Source organism: Cavia porcellus, unplaced genomic scaffold (assembly GCF_034190915.1).
Source record: "Cavia porcellus strain 051 isolate PalLab524CR breed Dunkin Hartley unplaced genomic scaffold, mCavPor4.1 scaffold_25, whole genome shotgun sequence".
NCBI lineage: Eukaryota > Metazoa > Chordata > Mammalia > Rodentia > Caviidae > Cavia > Cavia porcellus.
Window position 1 is genome coordinate 15,236,652 of NW_026947508.1, and position 22,062 is coordinate 15,258,713.

Below are 22,062 nucleotides of genomic sequence, written 5' to 3' on the forward strand. Positions count from 1 at the left end.
ATTCAGCCTCATTGCAGATTGGAAGTTCCAGACACACTCTGTACTGTTCCAAGACCTCTGAAATGACGAATGACCCAGAAGCATCACTATTGAGGCAGAGGCAATCTAAATGACAAAAGGTAAACATATTTTCTGTACTTTCGATTTAGTTTGAAATCAGCAAGCTGAACTGTGAAATTGATTTTTTTTTTTTTTGAGTTAAAAAAAAAAAGAAAGAAACATGGGTACTGGCAGAAGCAGGCCCACGTGCACTGCACCAAAATAAGCTACGTGGCCACCTAAGGCACCTCCAGCGCCTGCTGCCCCTCCCTCCTGAGCTGCTTTCACAGTACAGACTTTTCCAAGAAGTAATTAATGATGGCTCAGTGTATTTATTCACCCAATATATTTATTCAAAAATAGCATGTTGTCCTGGGACCCACACGAACTGGCCCCAAAGTTAAACATTTGGAAATCCCGGAGCAACTTTTGTTATTTCCTTAAAGATAGTCATCCTGTTGTAGATTTCAGGGAGAAGAGGTGACTGAGAAAAGAATTTCCAACAGGCCAAAGACATTTCTTCCACACGCCAGTAGCCCTCACAGGGATGACTTGAGTGGAAACAGGCTGAAATTAAACAGGCAACAGAACCCTGCTCACCAGTGTGGCCCCCCAGATGATTTCATCCCTGAGACACAGAAGGCCCTCACTGCCCCCCCTGCAGCTCAGAGCTTCGGGGGACCCAAAGGCCCCTGAACACCTCCCTGAACTACATGAATGGGACACACTGCCTTTGGGAGACGCGTTGGCTCAGGATTCTTGGGTTCTCTCCAGAAAACAGTGCCTGAGGTTTCCGGGGCTCTGCGGTCTTCCTTCCTGTGGTATCCACTTCCTTCCAAAAATGTGAGCTCCCTGGGCTCAATGCGTCGTTAGGCTGGACTGAGATGAGGAGGAAATACCAAGGTGGGTCCTGGCTCAGCTCTTCCTAGCTCTCTGGTTCTGTCGAGAATCCTCCATTGCCTCATCTCCTCTGAGCATCACTAGGAATTGCTGATCATAAATCCCTCCTGGAATCCAGATCGCCTGCACCCAAAGTCTGGCTCCCCCAGATCCAGGGCTCTGGAGAAAGAAAGGGGCCCATGCTCCCTGTAATACGTTGAGAATGGGTCACCAGGGGTCAAAATTGATGGGAAGGGTCCTTAGGTGGGAGAGGGACTCTAGGATGGTGGCCAGCCGCAGTTCCTGAAGTCAGATGGCGAAAAGGAGATAATTCACAATGGCTTCCTGAGACGAGGTGCTTTCAAAGGACTGGGTCCTCCAGGTGGCAGACATGGACCCTCTCAGGTGCCGGCCCAGTCCTCATCTCCCCTGCACTGATGGCTTCAGCAACTAGGGTGCCCCAGAACAAGAAAGCAGGGGCTATCTACACAGATGGCCTGGGCGCTCAAGCCCCCAGCGCTGCTCCATCTGTCCAGCAGAGGGCGTTGTGGGTGTGCACTGCCTTCTCAGCCCTGGGCGGTTGCACACTAGCTTGTGGGGAACAGTTCGAAAGCTATTCCTGTCCTCTGACAACAGTCTTTCTTCTCTGCTAAAAACGAGTGCCTCATGATGGCTAGGAAGCCCACTGAAAGGCTGTGCTGATAACGACTCCCACCCGAGGGGTGGGGTTCAGTTACTAGGCTGGCTCACCATGCAAAGCCCAGGAAGCTTTCCCACACCTCCTTCCAGGAAGTGGCATATTTTATTAATATGCGCGTGCATGCGTGTCTTTGTGTGTGTGTGTGTGCGTGTGCATGTGTGTTGTGTGTGTGGTATGCGTGTGTGTGTGTGTGTGTGTGTGTGTGTGTGTGTGTGTGTGTTCTCTGCCTCTCCCATCAGACTGGAAGGTCTCCAGAGGCAGAGATCTCTTCTCCTCCATCAGACAGGGGAGATCTCTGAGGGAGGAGGCTGTGCCCTCCTTGAGCTCCTATGGCACCTGTCTTGGCATTCTGTCTGCAGGTAGTAGTCAGTTTGGAGCCCGTCTTCTTACCCACTCGCCCCAGTCCACGACCCTCTCTCCTCTTACCCACCGAGATGACCGCAAGCCTCACGAGCTTTGCATACTTGGTAGGAGGGTTCAGATTTGATCAGGCAAAGACCTGGAGAAAGAACAGAACAATCGGGAGGAATGAAGACCCCGAGTTCCTCCTCTATACCGCCCTCTGCCCTGCCTCCGCAGGTCCCCCTGGGTCTGCACTGCCACCTACCCCCCTGCCCCCATCACTGTTCACTCTCGCTGTTTACTGAAGCTCCCACTCTCCCTGCCCCCAGGCTGGCCTCTTTGCCCCCAGGGAAGCCTTCTAAAACCTGCCCACTGCCTCTCTACCACCAATGGAGGGCAAGTCCAGCCTCTCAGCCTGATAGACAAAACCTTTCACCCAACTTAGACTTTTCATCTTCCTTCTTCCCCTTCCCACATGTCACACTGGGGAGCATTTCCTCAGGAACTATGATCTGAGTTACTTACTACATCCCGGCTCTGTTCTAGGCTCCGGAATACAGTGAGAAATGAAACAAAGCTGGATAGGTTTGCTAGGGCTGCCATATCAAAGCACTACAGACTGGGGTTTTAAGCAGTAGACATTTATTGTCTCTCTGTTCAGAAGGCCAAAAGGCCAGCATCAAGGTGTCAGCAGGTACCTCTGAGGGCCACAAGTCCCTCGCCTCTCTCCCAACCTCATAGCCCCTAGGGTGCACCAGCAAACCCCAGTCTTCACAGGGCATCTCTCAACTGCCTGTCTCCAAAGGCCCCTTCTCAGGAGAACATCACTCATATTGAATTAAAGTCTCCTTTGGTGGCCTCGTTTTTAACTTAATTTCTTCTTAATGACCCTATCTCCAAATAAGGTTATAGTCAGAGGTGCTGGAGGTAGAACTTCAGAATTTAAGGAAACAAAATTCAACCCATCACTCTGCCCTCTTAGGGCTGATGTTCCAGTAGAGACAGACAGATGAGAAACACACGATCTAGTAAATATATACTACGGCCAAAGTGACAGGGCAGAGGTGTTAGAGGCAGGGAGGAACAGGACAGGGAAGGTGCTGTTCAAGCCTCCTGAAAAAGTGACATAAAAGCAGAGACTGCATTTGGAATGTTCCCCAAACAAGCTCTTCAAGTCTACCATGTTTCTGGTGCATTTGTTGGGAGTTTCCAAAGGACAAACACCTGTCATCCTTCCAAGTTTAATGTAGAACCTGCCTTTTCCAAGAAGCCTTCCCGAGGTGGCTATGCCACCTCTGTTCCTGCAGGCCGGTGTCCTCTCGGTCAGAGCTGTTACGCGCGCTCCTCAGTGCTGAATCAGGCCTTTGTAGCTGACCGTGTAGCTGACCCATCAGACCGTGAGCAACCCAGCAGCAGAGATGGAGACTTCATTACTTCTAGACCCTCTGGCAACACCTGGAACCTCCTAGATTTCTGCTCAGTAAATGCGTACTCAGTGCGAGATGAGAGGTTGGTTCATTCTATCGGTCTTTAGTAAAACAAGAGTCAGAAGCGATCGTTTGAGGGCTCCTAAATAGCAGATATTTCCTCCATTGATTCATTTGCTCCTCACAACCCTACTAAATCTCTTTTTTGGCTTTAGCAACATGGAAATTTAAGTTCAGCAACATCACATTATCTGCCTAAGATCACCCAGCTGGACATTTAGTAGGGGCAGGATTCGAATTCTGGGGCCAGCAAACTATTCATTCATGCCTCCACTTCACCTATGGTCCACTCCAGACCTGCAGCATTCGGGCCAAAGTGTACAGAGGGGGGTGAGGGGAGCTTTTGATCCTGAGTTTGTCATTTTGTCCTGAGTTAAAGGGAGAACTGCTCTTCACTGCTCAGCTGCCAGGACTGATCTCATTCTCCCCCTGCCCAGATCCCACCTCCCCACCCCTCCCCAGAAGGCAAGTACAGGCCGACTCTTCCTGTCCCTCACCAGGAAGGCAGCCAGGGAAGAGGAAGCACAGGGAAGCAACCATGACAAACCCTCCTGTCCTTCCCTGTTCGTCACACACTGCAGACTGGGGCCCAGAACCCACTCCCACTGCTGCCCCCAGCAGGAAAAGCTGCACGGGGACCCTGTTCTGGAAGACCCACGTCCCAGCTGCTCCTACTCTGAGTACTTCCAGGATGTCAAAGCTAGAAAAGGTGCTTAGAAAATACTGCTTACTCCCCTGTCACTCTGCAGCTGGACAGAGACCCTGGTAGGGCAGGCCCCGTCCTAGGTCATGAAGGTCTCCGAACAACCGACTCCATCAGGTCTCAGCATCCACACTGGGCTGCAAAGTAATGACCTCAGAATGGCCATGATGAAACACATGTGCATGCATATCAGGTTCTGTCCTAGATCCCCGATCTCCCCAACGAGTGTACGGCGGAGGTTAAATAAAAAGAGACAAATTGTATGATTTTTAAGGCTCCAGGTGGGTCAAAACCCTTTAATTAAGACTTTAATCCAGACTTTGAGGATTAGGGAAAGGTTCTCTGGATCAGTCCACTTATAGTAGGACCAAGGACAAAGGGTGGAGACTGAGGAAAGCGCAGGCGATGAGCAGGGACTTGGGAGTCACTTCAAGGACATCTCCAAGTCATGAATCAAGTCAATTTAGTGGCATGGTCTTATCATGAAGACATGGTAGAAGTGAGACTGTAGGAGTAATCTTTGCAGCTGCAGTCTCTACCTTGTTAACTGGGGTTGGAGCCAGAGTGTCCACAGCTGCGACCTTATCTTGCCCTTTGAGGTATCTCCGGCCTCACAGGCCACTATAGGCCTCAGCCAGGACAGTGATTCATAGAGTTCACTTACTATGAATCAGCTCCCGTCACCAGGCAAGGGGCCTAGGCCTAGGACAGACTCACAGATAAACATAGAAAGCCAATTAATAAAATTTAAATCCTGCTCAGAGCTGCTTTGTAGTGGTCTCCAACACATGCAGGCGTAGGTGAGCATAGAGACAGACAGGAGAGTTCAGAGAGACAAGCTCACAGGCTAGGTCCTGAGGCCAAGAGTTAGAAGGTGGCAAGGATACAAACAGGCTGGAAGGAAGGCTGGACCACAGAAGATAAACCTGATCCCTTCCCCACTCTGTAGTAAAACCTAGACCCCCTGATACCGCAATAGAAATCATCCAGCAAAGGCACACGTCATTTCAGGCACACAGACTGTGTGCTCCTAGGCAAGTCACTTCTCTTCTCTGGGCCTTGGTTTCCATGTTTCTTAAGCAAAGAGGTGGATTGGATAATTCCCAGGGTTCCCTCCAACTCTGGGGCTGTGAGTACAACAGTCTGATTCCAGACTTCTGAATACTGGAAGACAGTGAGGATTATGCCCACCTTGCCTCACCCACCCTGCAGCTCTGTCACCCCTTCAGGAGACAGGACACTTCTCCTGGGCCAAAGATCCCAGCTTTCTGGAGCTGGAGCCCAGCAAGGTGACACCTAGTTCAGGGTTAGGGATGGTGACGAGCTCTAGGAATCCAGAGAACACAGAGAGCAAACAGCTGTCTGCAAATGCCCAGAAACCACCGACCAGGAGGTCCGGCAGATTCCTCTCCAGAAAGCTTTGCAGCCACTTGGCATTAAACTTCAGGGACAGCCCACCAGCCGGGCAACATCTGACACTGTAGCTGGTCAAGCCACCTCTCAGCACACCTACCCTTGTGGCTCCTAAGATGTCCCAGAAGGCCTGTGTACAGCGACCTTTAGATGAGTTGTTACACACTGCAGCGGGGCAGGGCAAAGTTCTCAGGGTTGTAGGAAGCTGCAACTCCCACCAGAGAGGGAACTTCCCGGGACACATTGACAGGGCCTGGGACTGTACCTGCAGTGCCAGTAATAAAATTAAATGCCTGTCCCCAAGTCAGCCCTCTCTTCCAACCTAGACAGCTGCCTGAAATGGGGTCGTGCAGACAACGGATGATCTGGTGATTCCAGCCAGGGGACCAGGATCTACATCAGGTGGCCGCCACCCCCGCGGGGCTCCATGGCAGGGCTCCCTTTGTCGTCCCTCTTCTCCCCTCCAGCCCCCTCTCCAAAGTCACCCCGCCATGAGCCAGGGGTCTCCCGGTCTGCTGCTCCGCCCTCCTCCCCACCAGCACCCTCCCCAATCCCCCACACGTCTGTCTCCAGCTCCATTGAAGCCACATCTGTCCTTAACCCAAAATCCTCCCAATTAAACTGCTCCCTCCGGCTCCAGAGGCGGCTGCTGACTCTGGAGAACCAGGCAAGGCGCGGCCTCCGCCTACACTGGTGGGGTGCGGAGGGGGAGGGCTGTGGGTCCTCCCCCCCCCCCCCCCCCGCCCAGGCACAGTGATGCATCGGAACCTCACACTTGCTGGTCCTGCTGGTCTTACGCAGGGACCCCCCACCAGCTCCAGGTCCCACCTGGGTTCCTGCACCACCCCAAGGTCCAGAGGTCTCTGGCTTCCGCCTCTGCGAGATCGCCCCGCCCCCACTGGATTCCGCAACCCCCCCCCCGTCCCACGTGCTCCCAGAAGCCTCTGCGCGGGGGCTCGGCTCCCCAAGACCCCTGCGCCCTGGGCAGCCTTCCCTGCACCGCTTTGTCCCCGTTTTCCCCCGCGCTTGCTCGCTCGGTGTCACCAAGAAGGCGTCGCCCTGGGAACCGGGAGGGGGCACATTAAGAGCAATTAGCCTGCGCACAGTTGGCAGCGATACCTTAATAAATAATAGTCTGAAAGGCATGTAAATAAATATTAGAGCGCATTATGCGGGCAGGAGGCGCGGCACGGGGCCACCGCCTCCGCCACCGCGAAGATTGGCACGTGCCAGCGGCGCTGGGGATCCCGCGTCCTGGGGCCCAGCCCGGCTTCCAGGGCTGAGCAGGGAGGGGGCAGGGTAGGCCCAGAGACAGAGCCCAGGAGAGACAGAAAGCCACAGACTGCGCAGGAGAAAACAGGTGGAAGGGACAGAGGGATCAGGAGACTGGGGACTTCGGAGGCAGGACGGCGGCCCACCCACCCACAAGATGGGCTTCCCTCCCTCTGCCTCCCCGATTGCCCCCTCTGGGGCTCCCCCTGTCTCCGTGTCTGCACTGTGGGCACAGGCCTCTTCACCCCCATCCTGGCTCACTGTGGAGATGAGTGTACCTGGGCCAAGCCCTGAAGGTGTCTTCCTGAGTGCAGGGTGACACGCCTCCCTCCAGCCAGACCTGGACCCTCTGTGCCCTGAGCCCGGTACTGCAGCCCCCACCCTTCAGTAAACTCCAGCTGCCATCAGAGACTCCTGCCCGCTCTGGACTCCTTCCCTTCTTCCGTGCTCACCTGAAGGGCCTGGGCTGTCTGCTCCCACCAAGATCCCTGCGGACCGAGTGCAAAACTGCCTCACAATAGAGCAGCTCCTTTGAGCAGATGTGTGCAGAGGAAGAGCCGCAATCTCTCCATCTTCCCTTCAGCCCCAAACTCAGTCCCTCTGCTCCAGCCACGGCCTCCTGTTTTCCTGCTCCCACCTTACGGCTCCGGCACTGGCTAGTCCTCCCTTGGGAGCATTCCCCGAATGGTGTCAGAGTGTAGCTCACCATTTCTTTCAAGTTTTGTTCAAAGGTCCCATTCCCTAAAAGGCTCACCATGGCCATCTGATGCAAACCGCACATTTCTCTTCCCACTCTCTAATGGAAAGCCAGGCTTCTGTCTGTCCCTCTGCAGAACTCAACCCATCTAAGGCACTCCATTAACTTGAGTCTTTTGTTTATTCCGTCCCAGACAGCCAGCTAGCTCCATGGAGGCATGGGTTCCGCCCCCTTTCCCTGCCCTTTTATCCCCAATACCTAGCATAGTGCTAGGAACATAAAACAGGATATTTATGCTTAAAGGAAGAAGAGAAGGAAGCGAGCAGGCTGGATGAAAGGGAATAAAGAAGAGAAAGAGTCCCAGGGGAGGGTAGCATGGACATGGATACGGGCGGGGAGGGCTTGGAAGGAAGCTGACCAGTGAGAGCTTGGGGTGGCCCCGCAGCACACATAGGTAAGCCACTCCTTCACCAGTGTGGTTAGGGGACCCGAGATGCAGCATTCCCACCCAGTGACATCCCCCACCCCAGAGCAAAGAGCCTCAGCTCCACCTCAGGCCCCAGCTGGGAGTTGGCCCCCGGTGCTGCAGGCAGTACTGCCTGGGTAGGCCCCTGGTAACAGCCATAGTAATTACTGGTTGTGTGCGATTAGGGGATAATTATGCTTAATAAGTCCAAAAGTAATTACCACGCACGCTGCTTGCTGCTTTGGAAAACAGAGGCCCCCAGTGAGCGGGAGCCAGGGAGTTGAGAAAGGGGAGATTAGGCATCATGGACACTGGGGTGCTGGCCCATTTCTCCAACAGATGCCTGCATTTTCCTGGCTGGGCCCCCACCAGGGGTTTGCTCACCTCCGATGACAAGGAGCTCACGGCACACACAGTTCCTCCCGCCACTGGATGTCCACATGCACAATTCTACGTCCTATCTCCCTGTCCCCAGTCACACGGTGACCTCACTGCTTCATCACTGACATCTTGCCTGTGCATAGACACAGAAGGAACAGTGGGCATAAAAGAAACTGTGTGTTGTCACAGGTCTCACCAGGGATTGTCTGGCTGACCCACAACACTGAAGTGGGTTAGTCTCACCACATGGCGGGGACTGAGGCTCCGGGGGTCAAGCTCACAGTGGTGGTGGGGAGCAGAGTTGAAACTGCCACTAGGTCATCCTGATGCTGAAGTCCACGCTCCCACCTGCCGCTGTGCTGCTGGCCCTGGAGCCTGGCAGAGCTGATCAAATCCCCTTCCTGGACAGTTGCCTATATCTTCTTGGGTCTTTCCTTTACACAGAAGCCAGAAGCAGGACTCACTGCAGCAACCCAGGAGATCCTTGGAGAAGCCCCAAAGCCGTGCTGGCATAGGAATCCCGCACCAAGATTTAGGAGAGAGCTGCCCCAACCTGGAGGTGATTTCCTTCCCTACTCATTCAGCCACCATTCGGGGGCACTGGAGATGTCACAGAGTGTGACCAATACGCTGATCTGGTTACACAGTCCTACCCTTTCCAACTTCAAATATTTGCCTTTGACCTTGTTCTTAGAACTCAATTTCTACTCAGTAAGATCAATGGAGGTTTGTAGGACTCCATGAATATCATACTAACTCATGTGAGTACACATAGGTAGGATAGTCTATCAGATGACACTTTATGTCAACTTTCTCACTTGATTCCTACATTAACCCCTTTGGGACATTACATGTTAAACAGTCGAGGACCAGGAAGTGGAAACAATTGTCCAAAATCACATGACTAGCAAAGGCAGAGTCAGGATTTGAACCCAGGTCTGTCTCAAAGCCTGTGCTTGGGACCACCACAACTACTCTCCACTTCCTCATGGCATTAAATCTACCAGCTCTGGCATATCTGGGACAGTAGATGAAAGGATGAGACAGAGCTCAAAGATGGAACCCACCCTTACCCATAGCATTAGAGCCCAGATCCTCACAAGCTAATGAAACCCTTCCATGTTGGCATTTTCCTTGGTAAGATGCCCAACACGACTGTTTTTCTACCAGGGAGGATTTTTTTGCTCAGGATCCTAGGGGGAAGGGAAGGATCTGGAAGAAAAAATACCACAGAGGAGTCTTCTCACTCACCCCTGGAATGGTGCGATGCAGGACAGAGAGAATGAAGATAATAAGGCTTTTCTGGATCCCTAAACCACCAGGCTTGCAGACCAATAGGAGGAAGAGTTGAAATAGCCTCATGTAGCTCCTGTGGACAATGGAGGACCATAGGTACGAAGTCAGGAGCCCATACTGTTATTGTCATAGCAATGATGGGAAAATGGAGGCCCAAAGAGATCAACTGGCTTCAGGGTAGGCTGGCCACAGAACCAGGGTATCCTTTTCACTGTACCCCAAGGCCTCCTTGGTATGTGCAATGATTCCAGCCTCTGCCTTCTTTGTAAAGAAGAAGAGACCCAAGGAGCCAGTGTTCAGGAAGGTAACTGCCAGGAGCCCATAAAATCTGTGTCATTTATGTAAAACATACATCTTGACTTTTTCTGTCAAATTTATACATTTTTTTCATAAATTCAGAAAGTGATATTACTGATGAACAGTCACACATGAGAAAAATGGGTTGGTATTGGGAAACACAAATATTCCCTAAGGTTGTGGGGTCCCATCCCTGGCCCCAAGACGTTTGCAAACGTACAGAAGGCAGGGGTAGCTCCCTAGGGGTTTTGATCCATCAGGTGAGATGTAAGACCTGAAAATCACAGTGTTACGGGAACCCCATTTCTCCCAGGAGACTCTGCAACAGCCATCTAGAGCTGGAGTTCGTGAGTACCATCCAAGAGGACCAGTGATGTTTCAGCACCAGGGACAGGGACAGACACATATGAGCTCTCAAAAGCACTTGGCTTGCAAATTCTACCTGTATGTGCAGCTTAAATAAATAAATAAATAATTTTTTTAAAACTTTGCCCTTTTACTGTATCTCTTGGGGTGAGGAAGTGTGGCTGCCTCTCTTTCCCTGGTTGGGAGTATGGTGTATGCTCTGAGTGCCCCAGCCTTGCAGAGCACAAAAAGCCAGTTGAAGAGGGAGCAGATTCCTATCAATATCAAAAACAAGGGACCCTTTTTCTCCAAACCAAAAGACCTGTAGCAAGGGACATGAGAGGAGCAAGATGGAAGAACCCCAGCCTGGAAATCCTATGAAATAGTCTTAAAACTCTCTCTACATTGTGACTTTGGGCAAGCCATGTCCCTTTCTGGGCCTGACAGGTGATCACCAAACAGCATAAAGGTAACATCTGGGGAATTTGACCCCAGATCTTTATGATGACATAAATAAGTTTTCTCCCTCCACTCCATCACCATGGCATCAGAACAGTGAACCATCTCAAACTAGTGTTTCTAAAAACCTCCAAAATTGGGAGTCTCTGAAGAGACAGGCATTTTGTACAAACAAAGAGGGAAGGTGATACACCACAGTAAAAGCAAGTTTGAGGATTACTGCGGTAAACGAGGACGAACAGGTCTTTTTGCTGTGGAACTCCTGGCCCCAGGAATGTGCTATTGTTGTTTATTTCTAAGATGGTGGACAAGGAGGATTCAGTGCTTCCCAAACTTCCTTTCATGGGACACTGGTATGAATAGCTAACACATATATAGCATATTTTAATTGCCAGGCATTATTTTAAGATCTTCCCATTTTAAGTCATTGAATCCTCATAGCAACCTAGGAAGCAGGTGCTATTGTTGCTCTCATGTTACAAGGAGGGAGCCTGAGATGTACAGAACCCAAGCCCTTGCCCAGAGTGGTTAGTATGCTGCAGAGCCGGGATTTGAACCCAGGAAGATTGACTCCAGTGTCTATGCTTCTAACCAAGTCTCTGAACTGCCTCTCCCAACTGGAGGGCCTGGAGCTCATAAGTGTAGGAAATACTGTTCTAATTGCATGTCTTTAGCTTTGGATGTTTTGAGTGACCTACTTATTCTTTTTTTTTTTTCTTGGTACCAGGGATTAAACTCATGACTGCCAGCTTGCAAGGCAGGCACTTAAGCCACTGAGCTAAATCCCCAGCCCCTCACTTATTCTTTCTAATGTGACTTCCTTTGGGTTGATGTTTAGATTCTCTGAGCACGTTAGGTGGACCCACATGATGGCTGGGGAGCCTGGTGTGAGCTTTCTAAAGTATTGCTTATTTGTTTTCACTTAAGATTAGCTTTGCTGTGCATGAGGCAACTAACTGTGTTTCTAGTCAGATTATGGAGTCAGAAGAAAGGAGAGAAGAGAGGGTGGCAGGAAGATAAGAAGAAGAGAAATAAAAGAGAAGGATGGAGGCAGAAGACAGGGAAATGGCTTGGGCTGAGGAGAAGCAAAGTGATTCACAAGGAGAGAACCAGAAAAGAACAGAAGAAGAGAAAAAGGAAGATGGCCTGGGCCTCTCTGTCTCCAGCCTCCCACTCACCCAGGTCTCTTAGCCAAGAGCAGCTGGGGTCCCTCCTTCCACAGTGCCAGGTGAGAACAGGACTCTGCAGGCACCTGGGGGCAGGCTTGGGGCTGTTCCTGCCTGTGAGCCCAGGACTGTGTCTCGGTGGTCCCTCCCACTCTTTGAACACCAATGTGGCCTCTGGTACCTCTCCAGGCACTTTTCTGTGCAACTTGACCAGAATAAAGCCACACCTGTCACCACCACCAGGACCTTCCACCCCTCTGTTCCCTCTTTAGACCTTTAGAAAAGCCTGGTATACTTTCTCTGCATGAATTCCTCCCCCTCCTTAGGTAGCTCAGTCTGCACCTGCAGGACTCAGTTGTGTCTCTCATCTGTAAAAAAAAAGAAAAGAAAAGAAAAAGAAAGAAAGAAAAGAAAAGTGAAAGTTGGATCCTGCTTCCCTTTGCACAGGAGAATCAGCACCAAATTTAGTGCCATAGGTGACAATCTGTGCTCTGCAACCAGCCCTGGGGCTTCCTTGAGGGTACTGGGGTGATGTCATCCTACTGACCTGAGCCCAGTGGACTCTGGTCCCATCTGGGCCAACCCCACCCCTGCCTCCAGCCACTCCCAAGCCAAGCCCTCACTCAACACATCTAGGAGGAAATTTGGGGCTGATGTTGCCATGGCAACTGTGGTACCAGTGATTGCTATTCATTACATTCAGAGGATAGAATTTTATGACCTAGAATCAAAAAATGCAAAGCAGCCCATGTTATAGAAAGCACAATGGAATCAGGCAGTCTCTACATCTGGATGAGCAGAGTTGCTCTCAAGGAGGACAATGTTGAAAAGTTACTGGCTCTTGCTGGGACTTAGTGGTCCCACCTGTCAAACAGCTTGGGGAGGAGGGTGCGCCACGTTGATCTCCTTGGCTCTGGGACTGAGTGAGGGCCTCAGAAGTACATTTGCAAAATGAATGCATGTGGCAGGGGCTCACTCCTGAACCTTGTGTCTCTCTCTCTCTCTCAGGGAAGGGTGAGAACCAACCAGAGGGCATGATCAGAGTTCTTTTTTCCATTAACTCCCACTTCTGACAGCCGGAATGAGCTTTTAGTCCAAAGAAGCAGGCATCTTAGTGAGCTGGTGTCCCTTAGATAGAAGCCATCCTTGGTTCGGGGTGACTCCCAGGGCCCTTAGGTGGGAATCGTCCTTGGTTTGGGGTGGACTCGCAGGACCCCTGCCCTCTTCTCACTCTCCCATTCCCAAAGCAGCCCTGCTCTGACCCAGCCATTCCCCTTCTAGAAATCTCTGCCCACAGATTCCCCTGGGGTAGAGAAGAGCCCTAGACACAAAAGCTTCACTACAAAAAAATTTATCTTGATTTCAAGGTAATCTTACTTTCTTGTTTGAACTCTCCTTTGCTTTCCAACACAAGTAGCATGTATTGCATTTTTTTAGAAATTAATAAATTGGGGCTGGGGATTTAGCTCAGTGGCATAAGTGCCTGCCTTGCAAGCAGGCAGTCGTGAGTTCGATCCCCGGTACCGATAAAAAGGAAAAAGACAAAAAAAAAAAAAAAAAAACAGAAATTAAAAAACCATTCTTAAAAGGGAGCCCTGCCCAGGGAGGCCACAGGGCTAGACCACCCTAATCAAGTCTTGTCCCTGATATTGTCTGGCCATAGGTGAGAGCTTATCTTGACCTCTCCAAATCATAGTTTCCTCACCCAGGAAAGTATCAATGCTGATGGTGGAAGGCCAGTGTGAGGACGGACTGGGACCTAGCATGTAGTAGAGGCACAATAAAGAGGAGCTCTTGACCGGTTCCCTGTGCCTTCATCTCAGACGGGCCAGCCGAGCCTGTGAGGCCTCCAGCCTCTCTGAATCTTGACCTGTGCCTCTCATCCTGCAAAGACTCTACTTTCTCATGCTTTCCTAGCTCAGCCTCTAGCCTCACTTGAAAAGTCTGCCCCTTCTCTTCCATCCCAATCACCAGAGTCCAGCTTCCCCAGGTCTTGCTCAAGGAATCATCCACGAGTGGTTCCAGCATCCCCAGCTGAGTTGTGGCTCTCCAAGGCCAGCACAGGCTGGACTACTTCCTGGCCTCCTCCAACCTCCAGGGCACTCGCCTTCTCTACCCCAGCCAAGATTCCTCGGACTCTAATTATCCTACAACAATTCTCCAGCCCACAGGCTGTGTCCTTCTCATCCCCTGTGGGAGCCCACCGGGGAAGGCACAGGCAGAACCGCCAGGGAGAGGCACCAGGGCTGAGCCAGCCCTGCACCCCAGCCTGCCGAAGAGGAGCATCTTTCTATGAATCAGCCCCACTGTGCCTGGTGACAGACATGCCTCGCTCTGATCAGTCCCCTCCTCTTGGCACCTCAGAGGCAGGGAGAGATGGAGCAGAGCAGGCAAGAGAACAATGAATATTTTGTGGGAGCCGGAGGCAACTGAAGACTTCTGCTGGAGAGAGGCAGGCAGAGAGGAGAGGGGACAGGCTCAGAGGTGCCAGCACTGCGGGGTGGGAGCCCTCCGGGGATCTGAAGCCTGAGGCCATCTACCTTCTCACCCTTCTTTCCTTTCTCATCTCTTTGTTTTTACCTCCTGCTTTCCGCCCCCATTTCCTTTCTCCTTTTCCATAATTTTTTCATTTCTCCCTCCTCCGTCTCCTTCCACCTTTCCATCATTCCTTCCTCTGCTCGTTAATTCATTCCGAAGTTTAATTCTTTCTTTGATCTAAGTGTTCCTCCCTTGGCTTTGGCTCTGTGCTGGGTCCTAAGCTAGGTGCTAGGGATACAGAGCCCTGGTCCGCACACCCTGATCATGACAGACCTTGTCATCTAGCCCTGGAGGGGCCAGAGGAGCCAGGATTCGCCTCCTAGGATGAGACACTGCCCCTGGAGGCCAGGCAAGGAGAGGCATGCAGGCAGAGGACCTGGCCAGGTACGGCCCAGCTGAAAATGTGGCCAGACAGGAAGGAGATGAGCCACTGCCCACATGACTTCCTCTGGGCTAGATTTTTTGATTAGCATTCTTTCACAAATGGGGAAACTGAGCCTCAGGGAGCTGTGTGATCTGCCTAACATCGCCCAGCCAGTAAATGGCAGGCATGGAACTTGACCCTATACCCACGTGACTCTATTGACCATGTGACTCCTTGACCGTGATAAACCACCCTGGCTCAGGAGCTGACAGAGGTGCCAATAGGTGACCGATGAAGCAGACCGCAGCCACCCATGTTACCATCCTGTGGGCCAGGCCTGGGCACCTCTGTGCCATAAAGAAGGCTCGGTACTTGAGCCGTGGTGCAGGGACTAGCTGGGGAGTGAGCCTCCATGGTGCTGCCAGAACCCCTCTTCTGCGGCAATGCTGCATTGTGACTGGGTACCTGCCCTGGCACCTCCAGCACGCAGCTGCAATAGGCGGTGGGTGAAGCACACAGCTGACTTGTTCCCAGCCCTGTTCTCCAAAGCTCTGTCTCTGAGAATCACCAAAACCTTGGGAACCAGGAACCCTCCTGGATGCACTACCACAAAGGGCCTGTAGGTGGCAGTGCCAGTGACTTCCCCAGGAGTCATCGCCTGTGTCTAAGACACAAAGAGTAGTTCCCACTGTCTCATAGCTGGTGAAGGATGGGCAGCCTGAGAGAATGGAAAGCCTGAGAGCACTGGGGGCAGAATCCTAGATCTGGGTCCCAGCCCCGTGACCTTGCCTCTTGGAACCCTGCCTTCCTCAAGTGTAGGATGCTGATAATATCTCCCTTCAAGCAGGCCTTCATAATACCTAGGCGAGATAGCTACTCTAGCTGCCTGTCTTCCCTCTTCCCTTCCTTCATTTAATTCATCCACAAACAAGTATTCAGTGTCTGTGTCTTCTGGGTACCGATGAGGGCAGGGCCCACAGGCCAGGAAGGACAGAACCCCTATTTTAACAAGGCCCATAAGTTTTGGGAAGGGTAGTAGCACAGTAAAAAATAAAACTGGGTCACACAGTGGCAAGTGGTTGAAAGCTACTTGGGGGAGGGTGATTATGAAAGGCTTCTCTGAGGGGTGAATGGTGAGAAAGAGCTGGCCGTGCAAAGGCCCAGGGAAGGCATTCTGTGTGGGGAAAGCACATTCAACATCCCCAAATCTGGTGGGGTTTGGTGTGCCCGAGCACCATGGTTTGGGTGCAATTTGTGTGCTGGAAACTTGGTCCCCAGTATGGTGATATGAGGGAGTGGTGGCCTTTTAAGACTTTGAGCCCAGAGCAAAATGATTAGGTCAAGGGGGCTCTGCCCTCAGAAGGAATTAGTGGTGGTCTTACAACAATATAAGTTGGTTCCCTCCAGAGAGGGTGGTTAGAAAGGCGAAAGTCTTCCCTACAATGCTCCCACCATGATGCCAGATGCCACAATGCCCTCACCACAGTCTAGCAGAAACCAAGACCATGCTCTTGAACTTCCAAACCTGTGAGTTAAATGAACCTCTTTATTTTATGCATTACCCAGCATCAGGTATGTCTTAGTTACTTTCTTCACTGCTGAGACAAAATACTTCACACCCAAAGTGAAAGGAGGAAAGTTTTATTTAGCTCACAGTTTGTGGAGGTTTCAGTCCATAATCAGCTGGCTCCAAGGCAGGGTGGCATGACAGAGGCGCATCAGAGAGAAAAAGTAATCCACAAGCAGGCAGTCAAGAGCACATTGGCTTTTGGTCCCACATATTTTACACAGGCTACCTGCCCTAAGGTGGTTGTAGCCCCCTCATGCTTAATACCAACCAGAACTCTGCCAAACCAATCAGTGAGATGATTCAGCAATCACACACCCTTAATCCCAGCACCACACACTGTAGATTCAGTCACCTCTGAAGAGCCCCCCACGATTGCATGAAGCTTTGGAGGAAACATCTAGACACAAGCCATAAAGAGGGAGTTTGTTATGACAACGGAAAATGGACTAAGTCAATGCGAATGCCAAGAATGAAAGACAAAGAGTGGTGGAGAGAATGGCGGCTGAGGGCTGAGGCTGGGGCTGTGGGTAAACCCAAAGTAGGATAGGGACCTGGAAGGCCTGGGGCAGGAAGCCGACCTGAGAGCTTAATGTTAGTAGCTACAGGCACAATCTCTGGCCCCTCCTTGTTTCCTAGCTGGGGACACAGGCCAGCCCCACTTCTGGCCTGAGGGGCTCCCAGTTCATCTGACAATGACCCAAATGCAGGGCATCTCTGGGGTCCTCACAGCTCCCATCTTGAGCCCTGGCAAGATAAAGTAGGGTCACAGATGTCACCAGGCCTGGCAAGGCTGCTCTTTCTAACCTTCTCCAACCCTTCCTGCTTTACCTGCTCCAAAAGAGGAAAATTATGAGCTCCAGGGAGGGGTGGAACTTTGTGACCAGGAGGGCTCATGGGAGTGGCCAGTCCATCCCAGCCAGGAAGGCAATAAAGTCTGGCCCAACTGGTTCTACCAAGTGGAGGGAAGTGGCTCTTTCCAGCTACTGAAGCTCTCAGCTCTGCAGGAGGGTGTAGGGAGGGCTGCTGTCCCCTCCCAGACACCTGTAGGATATGTTTACCTCCCCTGTGACTCCTTTGATGCTCTGAGAAAGGTTGGGAGAGCGGGTGCCTTCCTGACTGATGCTCAGAACTGCTGCTGCTCAGGAGGGCCCCATACCCAGGGTCACCTCAGCACCCTCGCTTGGCTCTGGCTTCCCTCTCTGCTCACCCTGTCTCTCTGCTCTCCTCCCATTCCTCATCTCCAACCTCATCTCTCTCCAGGTGATCTCCAGAATATATAAAACTCAATGTCAGCTATGACCCAGAACATATTCTTGGGTAACTGATAGCCATGGCCCTGAAGGAGCCATGAACACCTTCTTACCAACAGTGGTCCTGTCACATTGCTGTAGCAAACACTGAGACAAGAGACAAAGAGAGGGTTTAAGTGTGTCCCCAGGAGGTGTCTGCAAGGGAGCACCGACCCCCATCTATTGCTTCCATTGTAGGATGAACCACTGGCTTCCCAGAGTGCCCAGTGGCCAGCCAGGCTAAGTCAGAGTCATCCAAAAGCATTTTAGAAAGACAGATCCCCAAGCCCATTCAAGAGGTACTAAACCAGACTTTCCAGGGCCAGATGTTTAACAGTCCCCCGGGTATTTTGATGGACAGTGCAAACAGAGAGTGCCAAGACGGGTGAGGGTTGGACTTCTCTCCCTCCTATTCAATTCTTTACCAGATCATGGTCAGCATCTCCCACTAGGTGCCAGACAGTGTGCTCAGAGCCAGGCAGAGAAAAGACACAACGAAGATCTGACCCCAAACCAACCGAACTTCTAATCCATACATGATACAGCCCTATCCACCTTGCCCTGCCATCCTGCACCTCGATCCCTAGTGCCAGCTGCACTGGTCCCATTTGCCTCTTTAAGGCTCTGTATCCATTTTCCATGCAGCTCCATCCCATCAGCTTGGTTCTCACCCTTATCCCAAAGCCCACTCCATCTTGCCCCTGTTAAACCCACTTACCTGCCAGAAACATGAGGAATGTGTTCATAAGAGACTGGATTCTGAAGTCGAAGATCCTGAGTTCCAATCTTCCCCCTGCTGTCTATTCCTGGACAATTCACTCAAGGTTTCTCTGCCTATTTCCCATTCTGCAAAACAATAGGTTCTCATAGGGCTAAGGACATGAGTTCATATTTACACAGTGAAGCACTTAGAATGGTGCATTAAAATGCAGCCTGCCTGACCCAGTGCTCTGGCTTAAGCTCAGCCTATCCAGTGCCAAGTGACACTCCCTACGTGCACCCATTGGGACACCCAAAAGCACTTCCGTTTTCCCTTAGCAGCCCTGCTTCTTTGGGGTACAGCTCAAAATTGTTTAAAATTACATTTCCCTTTGTGGAACTATGCAGTCATGTCTGCCTTCCCTTCTTCCCCACCAGGAAAGAAACCACAAAGCCCCTTCTCAGTACAGTCCCTGGCCCTTTGAAGAGGTCAAAAACTATTTGCCAAATGAGCAAATGGAGGAATCAAGCATAGCCTCTGAGAGCCAGGCTGTCTTGCCTCCCCTTGAAGTCAACATCAGCATGAGTCACACTCAAAAAACCTGAGTCTCACAACTCAGGAATCATCAAAAGGCAAGCTGGATGCTTTACCGCAGTCTCTTGAGAGGATGCCAAAAGGTGGGAGTTCTATTCATCACTCAGACTTCAATCCCTCAACTCTCCCTCTTGCCTGCCCTGGCCTCCAAGGAAAAAGGCCAGACTGCCACGCCTGGCCAGCCACCCAGACTGAAATGCTGCTGGCCCAGTTTTCCTGATAGAATCGGGGGACCAAGCCATATGCTTGGGGCCTTTGTCCCCTAAAGGAAGGATTCCCTGGCCAGTCATGGGAACTATGAATTCCTGAAGGACTGGTGGACAAAGAGCTCTCAACTCCCTTCTCCAGGTTCCCCAGCTTACCTTGAGGTAAGGGATCAAGGGAAGAGCGATGACTAGACCAGATCCCCCATCTCCACTCCCACCTTTTACTGCACAAAGAGAGATGAGCAAAGAGAATCCGCATTGGGAGGCTTCCCCTTCTGTTCTTGATAAGCTTAGAGTCCTGCAGTGCTCACTGAATGGCTGAGCTGTTGGGGAACTAAACAGTGAAGTTTACTCCACCTCAATAAGCCCTTCTCTTTTCTGGGAATCAGTTTTCTCCATCCACAAATAGGATGTCAACCTTCTCTCCAGTTGGAGACCAAGATGGCAGCCTGGGAAACCTGTGCCACATGAATGGCCTGGGAGTGGGTATGCAAAATTAGAGAGACAACGCAATCTGCCCTGGAGATGGCCACACTCCTGCAGCAATCATAAAGACAAGAAGGCTCTTAAGGACCGAAACACTTGGTACAGATTTTATCAAATTATATGTATTATGGGGAAACCTAGGTATGGGTCTTAGGCCCAAATGACCTTCCTGCTCTGAGGCCCTCAGGTAGCTTGCTTGTGTCTCTTTTAAGACACATCTTTGGGACTGGGGATTTAGCTCAGCAGCGTAAGCATCTGCTTGACAGGTGCAAGTTCGTGAGTTTGATCCCTGGTTCCACCAAAAAAAAAAAAAAAAAAAAAAAAAGGACACATCTTTAAGCTGTTTGTACAGTGATTTGCATCTGACCTCTCCCAGAGAGCTAAAGAGATTCCCCCACCCAGGAAATACTCATTTTCTTGCCCCCTAATAATAGGAAGTCCTACATCTTGCAAGCTAATAAATATTCAATAAATATCCTCTGACATGAGTATTTAAAATACAAACTTCACCAGTGGCTGGCTATGTGATATTGGGAAATTTTCTTAATGTCTCTGAGCTTGAGTTTTCTTGCCTGTAAAGTAAGAAAAAAATGTATCTTATTGCCTCTAAGTTCATTTTAAAGGTTAAATAAAAGTATGCACATCTATCACAAGTAAAGAGCTCAACAGAGTTTTGATAACTGTGGTGATGATGGTGGTCATGGTGGTCATGGTGATGGTGGCATGGTGGTGGTGGTGGTGGTGGTGGTGGTGATGGTGCTGATGACAGTGGGAGAGATAGTGACCACCATAGTAGTGACAATAGCCCATTTTTCTACTGGACCTGGAGACTAAGCCTGGAGGCGGTATTGTTAAGGTTATAGCTGTGATGGTGGGGCGAATGGTGGTGATGGCCACAGTAATGGTGACAGGGTGACACTGACACTGGTGTCAGTGGTGAAGACAGTGATGTGATGGTGACGACTGCCCTCCCTGGGTCAGCTCAGGTTAGACCAGACTCAGCTCCCTCATTGGCCGTGGGTCCAGGCACTACTGGGCAGGCAGGCACCTAGAAGCCTGCCAAGGCCTGTGCCCTCCGCAGTGCTATTGAGGCGGAATCGGAAAGCAAACACCCACACTCAATAAGAGGTGCGGATGTTTCAAGCGGCATGTTCCGCCAACAAAAGGTGAATGTAATAATTTTGAAAGGAATATTTGTGCACTTGAGCTGCTGAACAGCCATTTAATATGGTGCTGGCAGGGGAGGCAGGACACGTGAACAATGAGAAATATGTATCCATTACACCAGCGGGGACGGCGGCTTCATGCAGGGACCTGAATCTGGAGTCAACTTTTTTAGGAAAAGGCCACTGTGGGAATAAGCCACAAACCTGTACTGAGCACCAGCTGTGTGCAGGCCTGGCTCTGTGGAGGGCGCAACTGAGCACGAAACCCAGTTATTACCTTTGAAAATTCCAAGGGTAGAGGAGGCAAAATACATAAAATAAAACCCTGGCATCTGGCCATTTATTCAACAAGTGCACACTAAACACTGCTGGGTGTGAGGCCTGCGTAGGCACGGTGAACACGGGGGAAAGTCTCTATGCTAAGGTACCCCCAGCCTGGCGGGGAAGACAGATGTGTGAATAAACACAGCACCATTTCCCAGATCTCTGGGTGACTTAGAAATAAACCTAAAATAGTAATATAAAGACAAACGAGCCTGGGGTTTCTAGAAAATGTGGGATGCATGAGGGCTTTTGAGACTGGGCGGTGGGTTAGGGGACACAATAGCCCTGTTCCCCCCTCCCTGAGCTCCAGACTCTTCTACCCAGCTGCCACTAGGAGGCCTCCAAGGCAATGCAAACAGAACAAAAATGTGCTTCCAGCTCTGGGTTCCTCCAGCCCAGGTCCACCTCTTATCAGGGTGCTCCTGAACCAGGGTGCCCAGAAATCTAGAGGTTATTGTAAGACCCCCATACTCCATGTCCACAGTCTCCCTCCAAGCCTGTCACTGCCTGACGCCTTCATGACTTCTTTCCCTTCTTTCTTTCACCATCTTCTTGCCCCCAACTCATACCCGGCCTCCCCTCACCTAGGATCCCCACAGACCCCTGCTGATGCTCCATTTGGTTCCACCCATTCTCCACATCCCCTAGCATCCTTCCCTCGCTTGATAGTTCCCATTATGTTCAAAATAAAGGCATCACAGTGTTAAAGAGCTTTCAGTAGTGAGCCAGGAAGATGCTGAGGAGCCAGCCCCACGTGCTGCCTATTCTCTCTCCCCATCCCTCTCCACTCGACCACCCTGCCTTCCTCTCCCTTTTGCACAGTCACCTGCTCCTTGCCCCTCCAGGGCCTTTGCACATATTCTTCTACCTAGAAGATTCTCCC

General features: G+C 51.1%; 1 long non-coding RNA gene across 1 annotated transcript in view; it reads right to left on the reverse strand.

The window, feature by feature from the left end:
- Positions 1-370: 370 nt before the first annotated feature.
- Positions 371-22,062, reverse strand: part of LOC106027961 (uncharacterized) — a 67,039-nt gene continuing 45,347 nt past the window's right edge. Inside the window, exons 4-5 of the long non-coding RNA XR_010042978.1 lie at positions 18,422-18,549; positions 371-2,117 (exon numbers count right to left, since the gene is read on the reverse strand). This is a non-coding gene — a long non-coding RNA (uncharacterized LOC106027961). The remainder of the gene's footprint in view (positions 2,118-18,421; positions 18,550-22,062) is intronic.